Raw genomic sequence first — 13,264 nt, forward strand, 5'->3', positions numbered from 1 at the left:
GCACATCGGTTAGAAGCGGCGAGTACTCACTATTTTTGTTTTTATTTAGTTTCATAGAACCTTTTCATTGCCTTAAAAATACTTTTTGCATGTATTACCCTTTCATACTTTTAATCATTGTGTTTTTTTGTGTTAGCTTTGAAGCAGTTGACCACATTAGTCATGTAGCGTATTTAAACCGTCCTTATTTGATATAACTACATTTAAGTATTTTCTTAAGACATTTTTTCAGTACGTCCTGCCAGTATGCATCTTATCAAAACAAGTTTAGAGCGCACGGTAATACTTTGTGTGTCAAATTTGACTAATGTAGACGTTTCGCTGATGTAGCAGATTTTGGCAGAACACCAGCTCTGAAGTACGTGCACTATTTGGCTGGAGTGTTTACGTCACAGAATGGGGGATCACGTGAGATTTGACAACAACACAGCCATATTGGAAGCAGGTCTGGCTCGCGGGACATTAAACTTTAACTTGCCAATTCGATAAAGAGACAAACTAAGGCGAAGATCAGATATGTGATCAAACTTAAGGATGTGAACAATGTTGACCTTTACGAGCAAGCCAAAGACAAATGGAGTAAAGATGTCGACGTGCTTCCACAATTACCCGAAATGGACATTCTGCTGTATTTATTGTTTGGTGTATGCTACTAAACTCAGCGATTCCGAAATTACAAATCGCTACAAAGCTACGAATAGTTTTGCTGCGGATGAGTGCAGGACCTGCACATTATGACCGTATCAAACGGCAACTCCATCGTTCTTGCAAAGGTAGGCTATGTGTGTTTACTATTTTCATTGCAATGAACCTGAACGCACCCCAAGTCTTGAATGACAAATAAACAGAGCAGAGTAGACTCGCTACGGCTGGTAGTTTCTTCCATTTATTCAAAGTAAGTAACGCACCGCTTTTGACCGTCAGTAACGGTAACGGCGTTGTAACGGCCGAAAAAATTATTAGTTAGATTACCCCGTTACTGAAGAAAATAACGCCGTTATGTAACGGTGTTATTCCCACCACCGAAAATAATAGATCTTGTTACAGATTACAGAAACTGCAGTAACAAATAAAATGCTTGTAAAACAGCTGGTAATTATGATGAGCACAGATACAAAATTGTTAGTGGTTGTATTCCAAAAATAGGCAATTAATTCATATAGCTCGATTCTATTCATTTTGGTCATATAAACAAATAGCAATAAACAGCATCAGTATTGATACAGTTCAAATACCACATATCATATTAACGCAATACAGTGGTCCCTCTACATACGAAGTTAATTCGTTCCAGGACCTTGTTTGTAAGTCGAAATAGTCTTATGTCGAGCAGGACTTTCCCATAAGAATACATTACAATTCCATTAATTTGTTCCACAGCCCGAAAACCTACACTAAATCTTTAATAAATGCTGCTGGTACTATTACAAATAGCAATTACACAGAGCAAATAAAATAAATTATGAATAAAAATCAGAATAATAATAGTAACAATAATAATAATAAAATCTGTAATAATGTAACAAATCGGCTCCTAAGGTGGCGGATGTGTTATGTGTGTTGTACCTGAACGTACCGCGTGGCTGACTTGACAGAGTGAGAGAGAGAATTTTTGCTTTCAATTTGTTCAGCCGCGGCAGACAGCAGACATGTTGTGTTGCACAAGTTTTGAAATAAATGATTAAAAAACTGACAAAGCAGGAGATTTTTTGGCTACGTTACCACGTTCATACAAACATCAACACAGAGGTAAAAAGAATGGGCAGTTTAACTGGCACTAACTTTCAAAGCAGGCGTTAATATGTCATTTGCACCGTCGACTGTATGAATGGCATACGCACCATAATATTGATGCTGCATTCACGTTTTGTTGGATTAATCGAAAAAATGATACTCTGTTACATGGTGTTTATAAAACGTGCCAATCAGTCACTCAATTTGTGATGTTGTCACGGAAAATGCAGTCAGGCAGGTTGTGTGGACCCAAATCCAGGGAAACAAAAGCAGCCAGGCAGGTGGTGGTGATCTCAAAAAAACGTTTTAATAATAACTAACAAAAACACAAATGCAGGGAAACAAAAGCAGCCAGGCAGGTGGTGGTGATCTCAAAAAACGTTTTAATAATAACTAACAAAAACAACAAAAAGTACAACAAAAAGTACTGGGGATCAAAAGGGCAAGGTTCAAACAAAACTTACTTTATCGGAGGGACTACTACACGAGGGCTTGGACAGGACTTTGACAATGACATTGACATTGCTTATATACACACACACAGACATGGGGTAACGACACAACGAGGAACAGGTAAGCACAGGAGGATGCAGGTTGGAGGATACACTAGGAGCAGGAAAAACAGGTGAAATCAATGGGCAATCAAAGGGACAAGTCACACTAGTAGAAAACAAACACAAAACCTAACATTTGTATCGTTGAGCATTAAAAAAGGCTACCTTTCTTTGTAGCAACCAGATACATGAAGGAGGGGGGTGCTTGAGCAGCGCCGCGATAAGCGAAAACCGTGAAGTAGCACCCCCCAACCCCCAATTTTTTAAATAATTCAGATTTAGCATTGGAAAGAGATACATCTAAACATGTTGTTTCACTTTTTTCCCAAAATATAATGTAAAAAATGATATATATTAATAAATAGTTTTTAAGCACTTCAGATGTAATTATAATGATAAGTTTTCAACATGTTATTTTTAAACAAGAGTAGTAGGAAAATGCTTCGCTTTATTAAATGCTTCATAGTGAGTTTACTCAAATCCTCTCAAGCTGCTCACATAGTTAAACGACTTTTGACTCATTTTGTTTGAATAATAAAGACACGAATGTCCTAGCCAAAATGTGGCCCAAACGCTAAACAACATTGCTTCAATCAAAAAAGTTGTTTCAATCAAAAATAATATTTCAAATATAAATAGTTTTCAAATGATGTTTTTGTCTTGAAGCGGTATGCAATGTTAAGAGTCTTGTTAGCTCGAATTGCTGTGTCCAGCCGCTGTAGCTCTGCTGCTCTCTGTGAAGTCTCAACTCAACCGGAACGCGCGTGGTTCTTCAGTGTCTCTGTCACGTGACTGTGACGTAGCCGGTAACGCGCTTGGCCAAATGGACACACAAGTACGGTGGGTGAATTATGCCAAACAAAGGGTCACCACAGTCTCAAATTTATTATTATTATTTTTTTAAATAGAAGTGACTTTTTTGATTGAAAATATATTTTGATTGAAGCAACTTTTGTTTTTGATTGAAGCAACTTTTTTTTGATTGAATAATAAAGACACAAATCTACGTCCATAGTTATTGGGAGAGAAAGAAATTAAGAAAGCTTTAAAAATAAAAGCCCCCAGTAATCAGCCACCAGTCATATATTTTTTTTAAATGTAATATTTATATTTCATTATGTAGACATGCCTCGTAAAGGAAAGGAGGTTGAGCTATTTAAAAAAAGAAGAAAAAAAGGAGTTGGATGAGGCTGCTAAAGGCAGTGGATCCCTCATCAACTGGTTGAATAGCACAATTGGTAAGAATAACACAATTTGTAAGGATAGTCAGGTATAAAATACAACATTTCTAACAATTACAATGTTATTATTCTATAAGATTTTATGAAAGTGCTTTATTCATTATTAGGTGCTAGAGTTGTCAAATACGGATAATAATGAAATAATGTTTTTGAAAAAACTGCTGATGGTGGGTCAGTGACCATCTGATGTGGTTTGTTATCAGATGAACAACAAGTTGAGGAAGGAAATTTTGATGTAGAGGTTGAAGGAAGAAATGAGGCAAAGACTGACTGAGTCACTGCCAGAAAGAGTTGATGACAGTGTTGATTTCTATTCACTATTCCTCCCTCCCAATTAAAGTATGTCACAGTCCTAGCCTGTAAAGCAGGTTAAAATGGAAGTTATGTTGTTGTAAGGTGTATGAAATCCTTGTTCATGTGCCCCTTTTGATCTATGAGCACCTGCCCCTCCACCAGTCTCTGCACGGCCCTGGTAGCAACCATGTTTTTATCCCACAGTACGACTTTACAACACATCAGAACGATTTTACTACTTGGAAACTCAGATCTCCCGATACACATGAACGAGCATATCTCCTGACAGTGCTTGTGGAAATACCAACTCATATGCCTATCCAGCCATTGATAAATGCGTAAATTGCCATATTTGGGAGCCATGTGCAGATTGTGTATGTGGGGTGAACAGAGTAATATGACCATGTTAAATAGACGCATTCTATAGATTATGCTATGTAGATTTAAAAGTGCCCATGACAGCAAATAGCATGTTTATTTCATTATTCACGCATCATTTTATGCTCCTGAATAAAATGGACCGCTTGGATGTGTGTGGAAGTAACTGTATTTATCCAATTTTTTAAATCCCGCACCATGAAAATAAGTGATTTCCTGGATTGACAAAGAATACGAATGTGACGTCAGCAGGATAATCGTCTTCAGTATACAAGCAATACTACAGTATGCAGAACGACTGCGCATTCAGCTGAATTTGCGGATTATTTTGTTTATTTTTCGCATCACGCCAGCCCAATGTGCTGCAGGCTTTTGTTGCTGCACCAGGGAAAGGCATGTCAGCCTTTATGGGTTTCAGAAAGTTGCTGTTCACCGCTGGCAATGGCCAAAACTACTCCGACAACTGTGGGACCATTGTGAGGTGAGTAAACTACGTGTTTTATAATAAGTCAAGTACTGGGATCATGGCACAAGGAGGTGGCTTGCATTTTGTGGGTGAACATACTCCCTGTCCACCGAGAAGACCACACAACCTTGTCACACACCATGGTCGCCGGCTGATAAAGGCGTGCCCCCCGAGAATGCGCTTTCCTGTGCTTGGCCACGAGCAGACCCCCGCTCTGACGTCAGCCGGTTTGGCTGGCCGATCCAGCCCGCTCGATTCTATTTGTGTGCCCGCCGAGAATGCACTTTACTCGGCTTGGCCATGAGTAAACCCCCATGCCGACGTCGGCCGGTTTGCCAGCGCGCCGTTGTTTACGCTCTTTCCTCCGTTTCCGAAGCAGGAACAGGGAAATGACAAAAGCCGGACTAACTCCGTTGGCATAAAATACCATTCGGGAGAGGAAGAAGTCGATAGTTTTGATCATTATGCAGTAATTCTGCCCTGCCGTACTGAAGGGAGATTGAAACAACAATGACATTTTGATGCTTAGTGTCGTATTTTCCTCGTTCTGAATATTCCCCCTCAATGGGCTGAATTCTGAGTTCAATGAAATCGTGACACTGGCAACGTCATCTTCCAGCTGGGGACGCTAGAGCTATAATGACAGGGGGGGTCTAAACAGCAGATTAAAAGAATAATTTCTCATCATCTACTCTTGTCCAAAATGTTGTATATAGTCAAATGGTGTCAAAATATGATTCTAATTCACATATTATTGCTATATTGATCTATTTATTTTTACTGGTGAAATTTATACTGGGGCACGTGCCCCATTGAAATATGTCTGGCGACGCCCATTGGTAGGGCATTTAATTAATCACAGATCGTTATTGATTAATCGTTGCTTTAAAAATCCCTCAACAGCACTGATTTAAAGTGCGTATGACATCAAAAAGAATGTTAATTTCTTATTTCACGTGGTCTTTTATGCTCCTGAATGAAATGGACCGCTTGGATGTGTGTGGAAGCGATCGTTCAATTTTTGGAATACTGCACCATGAAAATGAGTGACTTCCGGCTCCAGTCTCGGGTTTAGGACGAATGTGAATGTAAAGTCGCCCGGGTCAGCATCACACAATACAGCATTGCTTTATAGCATGCAGATGGACTGCGGATTCAGTTGATTTTTGGATTAATTCGTTTATTTTTTGCATCACGCCAGCTAAACGGCTGCAGGCTTTTGTAGCTGCACCAGGGAGAGGCGTGTGAGCCTTTTTGGGTTTCAGAAAGTTCCTGTTCACCCCGAGATCGGTCAAATCATGGCACACGTTTTAATACGGAGGTGGCTTGCATTTTGTGGCTGACATGCTCCTTGTCCACCGAGAATGCCACTCAGCTGACGACCCGCGGCTTGTCGTACATACCCCGCCGGGAGAGCGCTATACTCCGCTTATTGCCTTCTTCGTGTGCCCGGTGTTGTGTCAAATTTTCAAACGGATCAGAAATTGCAACTTTGTGTTAAAAATGGCCGTGAATACAGCGATTACAAAGTAAACACTACAGACTTTCTTTAAATAAAGGACTATTTATTTACATTTGATCATTGACAGACATGTAGAAAAGTTCTCCTCAGACACATCCTGCCACGTTAGCTGCGCAACAATTGTACGCCACTCTCTCACTGTTTACGTCTTCGCCGTGTAGTTAAGCATAAATTTATGCCATATTCATGTTGACCATGTGGCAGCTACACACTCCTCCGACGTCAGCCAGTTTGTCCTGCGGTAATTCTCCAGCTGCTTCCCCGGCAAACATGCGCAGGGGATGAGCTGTAACTTGCTCGCCGCCGGGCGGGTTGCCGATCGGTGAAGACAATCGACAACCCTACCGCCGTGTGACATGATCCCAGGTAGTTTTGAGTGATTTTTCGCTTCGAAAGCCGAGAATAGACTTTGAAACATCACTCGGTTCGGATTAGCATGTCGGCTAGCTGTCACGCCTCTTTCTTTGTTTACCCTCTCCGAAGCTGGGGCAGAGAAATGACAAAAGCCGGACTAATTCCGGTGGCATATAATATCGTTCGGGAGAAGAAAAAGTCAGCAGTTTTGATCATTATGGTGTAATTTTGTCATACTGAATAAATGCATTTTTAATATTCCATATTCCATTTAGCACATGACTGTTATTTGTCATGACCATACCTTTTATTTAGCAATTGGGGGAAAATACTTCGATGAATACAATATCATGTAAAAATATTGGAGTAGAAAGACTGAAACAATGACATTTTGTGGCTCTCTTCGTCGCATTTTCCTCGATCTGAATAATTACCCCTCAATGGCCTGAATTCTAAATCAGATGAAACCATGACCCTGCCGACGTCATCCTCCTGTTGGGGGCACTAGAGCTCTATCATGGTAGTCGTGGCTAAATGGCAGATTAAAAGACTAATTTCTCGTCATCTGCGCTTTGCCAAATTGTTTTTTTTAATTGTCGAATCATCTCAAAATATGATTCTATTTCACATAATAATGCTATTTAAGACTTTTCTTATCCTGTCGTAGGCACTTTAAATTCCATTGCATAGCTTTGTGGCAACTAATGCAAGTTGGTGCAGAACCAGTGGTATTTTCCTTTTTCTACACTTTCACTTCTACAAGCAGGGCTAAATTGACAAACTGTACTAATAATAATCTAGATTTTTTTGTACTATCTGTCCAAAGATGGTATTTCGTCAATATGTATTTTGACAAATTGCAATTTCAGTATCTCATTATTGATGTGAGTTTTGCTTTCTTTTTTGGAAGGGTAAAAACAAACGCTTTGGTAAATGACTGTAATCCAGTTATGAAATTTGTCATGTGGTCCCTTTGTCTCACAGCTCCCTTCACAAAAAGATATTTAAAATAGTGTTTGTATGATGCTTTGCGTTTCATGCCAGTCAAATTTGCCCTTCTCTTCTCGCTAATGCTGTATATCCTTGTATCCCTCCCTCCAAAGTATTGAGCGATTTTAATGTCATCTGAGAGGATTTCTTAGAATTAACAGGAAATTGGGTCTGTCACTCAAATTATGTGAGAATATTCAGTATGGCAGGGGTCCTGCTTGAGTGAACGCGCGGAAGAAAAAGCATCTCAATCCTTGTTTGGTTCAGAAAGAAATAATCTTGTTTGCTGGGAAAAAAAGAAATAAATCTGTCATTACTAAAAGGGTATACGGTCCTACACAATTGCATACCACATATTGAGGTAGCCGTGACCGAGTGGGTAAAGATGAAGCCTGCCACTGTAGGAGGGCTGTTTCAATCCCAGCCATCCACCAACAAAAGAATGTGAGAAATCCTTGCAAATCAAATCCAAGAGCACAGCTGTAACAAAGGTCGTACATCAAGCTGCAACATCCACCCATTATCTGTACTGCTTATCCTAAATTTGTTGCCATTCAATTGCATTTCACTAATAAATATATAACCATTTACACATATTGATAATTTAGAGCAGTCCTTCTCAAATAGTGGGACGATGACGGTACTTTTCCGATCATACTTTTTTGCCATGCTAGAACAAAGTGTACTTGCACATCCACTCAATGGGGGGCTGTGACGCTCTCATTTTCAAAAGTGTGCGCAGTATTTTTTAACCGAACAAGAGCACGCAGCAAAGAACAGCAGATATGAAGAGCTAAGATGAGGAAATATGACGAGACGTAAGTAGCGTTTGGCTTCACTTTTAATATAGTGGGAGATGAGGAAAGACCAGTAGTATAATGTGTCTAAAAATGTTGGCAGCGGACAGCATGAAGCCAAATCAATTAAGACATCACTTAAAGACATTAGAACCCCATCACATTGATAAGTCGCTTGATTTTTTCACCGAAAACATGCCGAATATTGACAATAACCGTCCCGCTTTGTGAGTATTACATTAGTAAACCAGCGAGCACTGTTAGCATCGTATAAGGTGGGATACCAGGTTGCTCAGTGCAAAATAACCCCACTCAATAGCAAAGGAGCTGATACTGCCTGCAGCAACAAAAACTGTCCCTCTGTCCAATGACGATGTCGTTTTTGTTATATTAATTTTTGTTTTTTCGGTCAAATTGTTTAGCATTTTGTACGGTTGCTAATCAATTTAAATTTGTTATTATTTGTTGATTTTATTCATTTTTATTTTTCAGTATCAAATGGATGAAAATATAACTTGAGTGTTTGTTCACAGTTTGGATGTGTTTTTTTTTTTTTTTGGAAATAATTCAGGCGAGTTGATGCACTTTAAGTCTTTTCTGTTACAAACAAAACAATGTTAATAGTTTTGATTTATTGTAAGTTGATCTTTATAACTTTTTTTAAAATTTAATGTTAACAAAAACAATGTTATGCAGAGGTGTGCATATAATTATTATTTATTATTATTATTATTATTAGACAAATAATCAGAGGTGGGTACAGTAGCCAAAAATGTTACTCAAATAAGAGTGGAATAATAAGAGTTACTTCAAAATAATATTACTCAAGTAAAAGTAAAAGTAGTCATCCAAAAAATGTACTCAAGTAAAAGTAAAAAGGTATTTGGTGAAAAGAATACTCAACTAATGAGTAACATTGTGAACAACTGCTTATATTTTTGTTGGATTTTTTTTTTTTTTTTAAACAATGGTATTTTTTATCTGAGCACAAAGTAATCTATATGAACTGTTGTTATAATCATATTCTGCAATAACCCATTACTTAACCACATTAAGCCAAAGAAATAAAAAATAAATCACTGAATTCTGACGAGAGAAAAAAAATTACACAAATGAACCATTATTCGTCCAAAGAGCATGAGTGCCCTCTGGTGGAGAAAGTAGTTCTTAGTTTGAATAGTTAATACTTACTTCATAGTTACTATTATGAAATTAAAAGCAATATATATCTGGTTTTCCGTGGTCAATCGGTGTCAAATAAAAACTGGGAGACAGGTTAAAATCAGCGCTTTCGAGTAATGTTGAGGGCAGCACTCTATATCAAATATTTCATTTTTTACGGTGCTTTAAAGACACCACATGATTGAACAGGCTGGCATGAAGATAGAACGACAAGCTCGCATCTGATTGATATAATGGATTCATGTGATAATTGTTGAGAAGTCTCGTTGGTGAAGTCAGTAGAGCTACTCTTAGCATCGTTAGCTAAAAAAACAAAAAATCTAATATGCAGAACAAAGAGGAAAAATGTAACGACTCTTGTGTAGCCCAAAGTAGCAGAGTAAGAGTAGCGTTTTTTCTTCACAAATCTACTCAAGTAAAAGTACAAAGTATTGCTTAGTAAAACTACTCTTAAAGATACATTTTTCTCAAAAAGTTACTCAAGTAAATGTAACGTACATGTAACGCTTTACTACCCACCTCGGCAAATGATCCCATTTACAGTGGCAGCAGAGAGTTTGGGGGGGTGGGGAGAAGAAAATAATAGAGAAGTACTGATTTATAGTGTTAAAAGAAACTACGGCACATATTTTGAGGGTATGCCAGGAAACCTGAGTACACGGAGAAAACCAAGATGGGGAGAATATACAACCAGCACAGAGGATCCCGGGTTTGAAGTCCTGAGTTTAGAACTGTGAGGTGAAAATGCCAGCTTGCCATTCATCATGCCACTAAGATGGAACATAAATACAGTAAATAATAATTACTACTGTTGCAACGACTAATTGATTAAATTGAGTAATTCAATTAGAAAAAAACTTCAAACTCAATGTTGCTGCTTCGATGATTCATTTAAGAACAGTGGTGTTGTAATGGTTTGTTTTGAAAGTGCTAGGTTTAGTTTAAAAAAAAAAAAAAAATACGACCACGGACAATAGACATATATACATTTCAGCCCCCCAAAAAGCTGTCTCTGTCTAGATTTTTTGCATTTTTTCCCTAGCAGCCATTGTCGTGTATATGGCTGATTAGTTGAATTGGTGTGCATAAAACTATGTTTGGAGAGTATTTGGTCCAAACCTTCCAGTGAATATGCACGGTCGATATAATGCTATTTCAAAATGAGAATGGGATGGAGCCTGGACAGCGAGCACATCCAGTTCATTAGGCTGAAATTGTCAACCTCCCAGAGAGAGGTTTATTGTCAACAACTACAAGCTCACATACTGTAATTTTTGCCATGGAGACTATTGATGGGCAAGTGAAAATACCTACAGTGAATATCGTTTATGAAAAATATAGTAAAAGGAAAATAAACAATCATTCTGTTTTTGCATAAAGCATTTCGGTCAGTGGGAGACCAATGTGGGCATAGGAACGGAAAATAAGGTGACAGAGTCCTTTAAAAAATGAGGTTTATTTTGGGTCAATACTGCTGTGTTTTACATGAGTGGTTCAAAGTCCAACTCATGATCCTCTACTACCACCCTCTGGGCAAATGATGGACAGACACGCACCCACACACACACTTTTGTACCTTTCAAATTTGAAAATGAGCAAGTAAAGAAAAATATTTGACATTTATTATGTAATGTAAGGTTAAACGGTAATCAACCCCCCCATACAATCATTTTTCAGTCTGAAAAATATGCATGGCTGTACTGATATGTACAGCATGACAAACAAAGTAATACAGTATATAGTACATTTGTTTTAACAGAACATTTTACACATAAAGGCTATAAGATGGATAGATAATATATTCCACTTCTTTTGCAGAAGCATTAAATGATTAGTTTAGGAGGGAATCCAGGGGTCGCGTTAACCGACTATTTTCCATCGTTGACTGGTTTATTAAAACGTTGACGGAAAAAACTGAAGTCCGTCCGTCATTTTGACAGGTTGCAATTCACACCCCAGACCACAGGGTGGGGAGTGAGCATATTAATTAGCTATTGTCTCTCTTAATGCATGACGTCGTTGGCTATTCTGTCAGAATATTGTAGCGCCACCGGGGTCTGGCGGCGGCACCGTGATTGACACATCAACGCAAGGTTCTTATTGGTGCACCCGGTGTGCCAGCGCGTCATCCAATTGGTGGACTAGATTGCCGCCTGTGTATAGACCCCAATCACATGACGTCACAACTCCGCCCCCCTGACTGGAGCTGCCATATTGTGTGTCGGCTGTGTTTACACATTACCGCTACGTACATGCCTCCTATTACAGCGTGTTTTTCTGCTCGTTAACATTAATAATCAAAATGGTGAAGGCGTGTGTGGCGGTTGGTTGCAGTAACAGAGAAGATAGACGGAGAGACTTGAAGTTCTACCGTATTCTGAGGGACCCGAAGAGGAGAGCGAGATGGACTGCTGTAATTCGACAAGAAATCTGGGCACCAAACGATCACCACAGACTATGTAGTAGTCATTTTATATCTGGTAAGATGCATTTAATATATATTTAGAAGATTTTGGGCTGACAACCACAATTAAGATCATTGTGACGTTGGTGATTGGGGTCTATATAGTTGCCTCTTTTTCTTTGGGGGCGGAGTTGTTGTTTTGTTGGTGTTGGCGGTAAGCAGAGTAAAAAGAGGGAGAAAAATACCACGACTTCCGTGTCTAATTTTTCGCCGCCAAGCAAGCGTTACAATATTAATTAAAAATGAATGAAAACTAAATACTATTGAATATGTCATCATTATCATTTTAAAGATTTAAGTGACGGGTAAAAATAGATTATGACTGGATTTTTATGACCCTGTCAGTCAAAATGACAGACAACGAAAATGTGTAGCGCAACCTCTGGGAGGGAAGTATAATAATGAAGTGATTTAAAATTAAAAAGGAATTTGGTTATGCCCAAAAATACCAAAAAATGCGCACGAATGATTTACAGGGAATGCAGCAGTCATCATCTAAAAATTCAAACACTCATAAATGTAAAAAAATATTGAATAATGATATTCTTCTATTCTATTTTATCATTTATGTAAAAGCCCTTGCAAGAATGAGTCCTGTCCTTGCGTAGTGCTCTACAAATAAAGGGCCTCGAAGGTACAAGTGCATACCTGTCAACCCGAGGCCATTGGAAATCTTACAAATAGTGACGTATGCCCTTAAAAATTGGTGACTAATCTTACAACTTTTTATATAGCGTGCAATATGAAACAAAAATAAAACTCAATATTTTAAATAATATTAATCTATTGGTAATATTGTCACATATAACCTGATGCAATCATAGAACAATCAATATCTTCAGCTACATCGTGATTACTAAAATTTAACAGTGACTTTTGTTATAATTGTATGTAGCACTTTTGGCAATTTCTATCATGTCTTGATGGCTGCGCTTCATGGCACTTCAGCTCGCAATTCAGTTTGACTTGAAGGTAGTTCATTAGTTTGTTCAATTATAAATTAAAAAGGCAAATTCATAGAATTAACTTACCGATGCAATATTTGAGTCAGGGAACATTTCTTTTGCTAATTCTGAGAAGTGATCAGCAATAGTTGCAGGCAAATTGTGTTCTGGCAGAATAAAATCTGAGCTTTTGTCACAGCACAGCTTTTCATTCTGCAGACTGTTGTTAATCTTACTTTAAAAAAGTAATTAATTACAGTTACAAATTACTTCTCCCAAAAAGTAATTGAGTTAGTAACTCAGTTACCGGAATGTAAGAGTAATTAGTTACTTGGCAAAGTAAC

Source organism: Corythoichthys intestinalis, chromosome 11 (genome assembly GCF_030265065.1).
Source record: "Corythoichthys intestinalis isolate RoL2023-P3 chromosome 11, ASM3026506v1, whole genome shotgun sequence".
Taxonomy (NCBI): Eukaryota; Metazoa; Chordata; class Actinopteri; order Syngnathiformes; family Syngnathidae; genus Corythoichthys; species Corythoichthys intestinalis.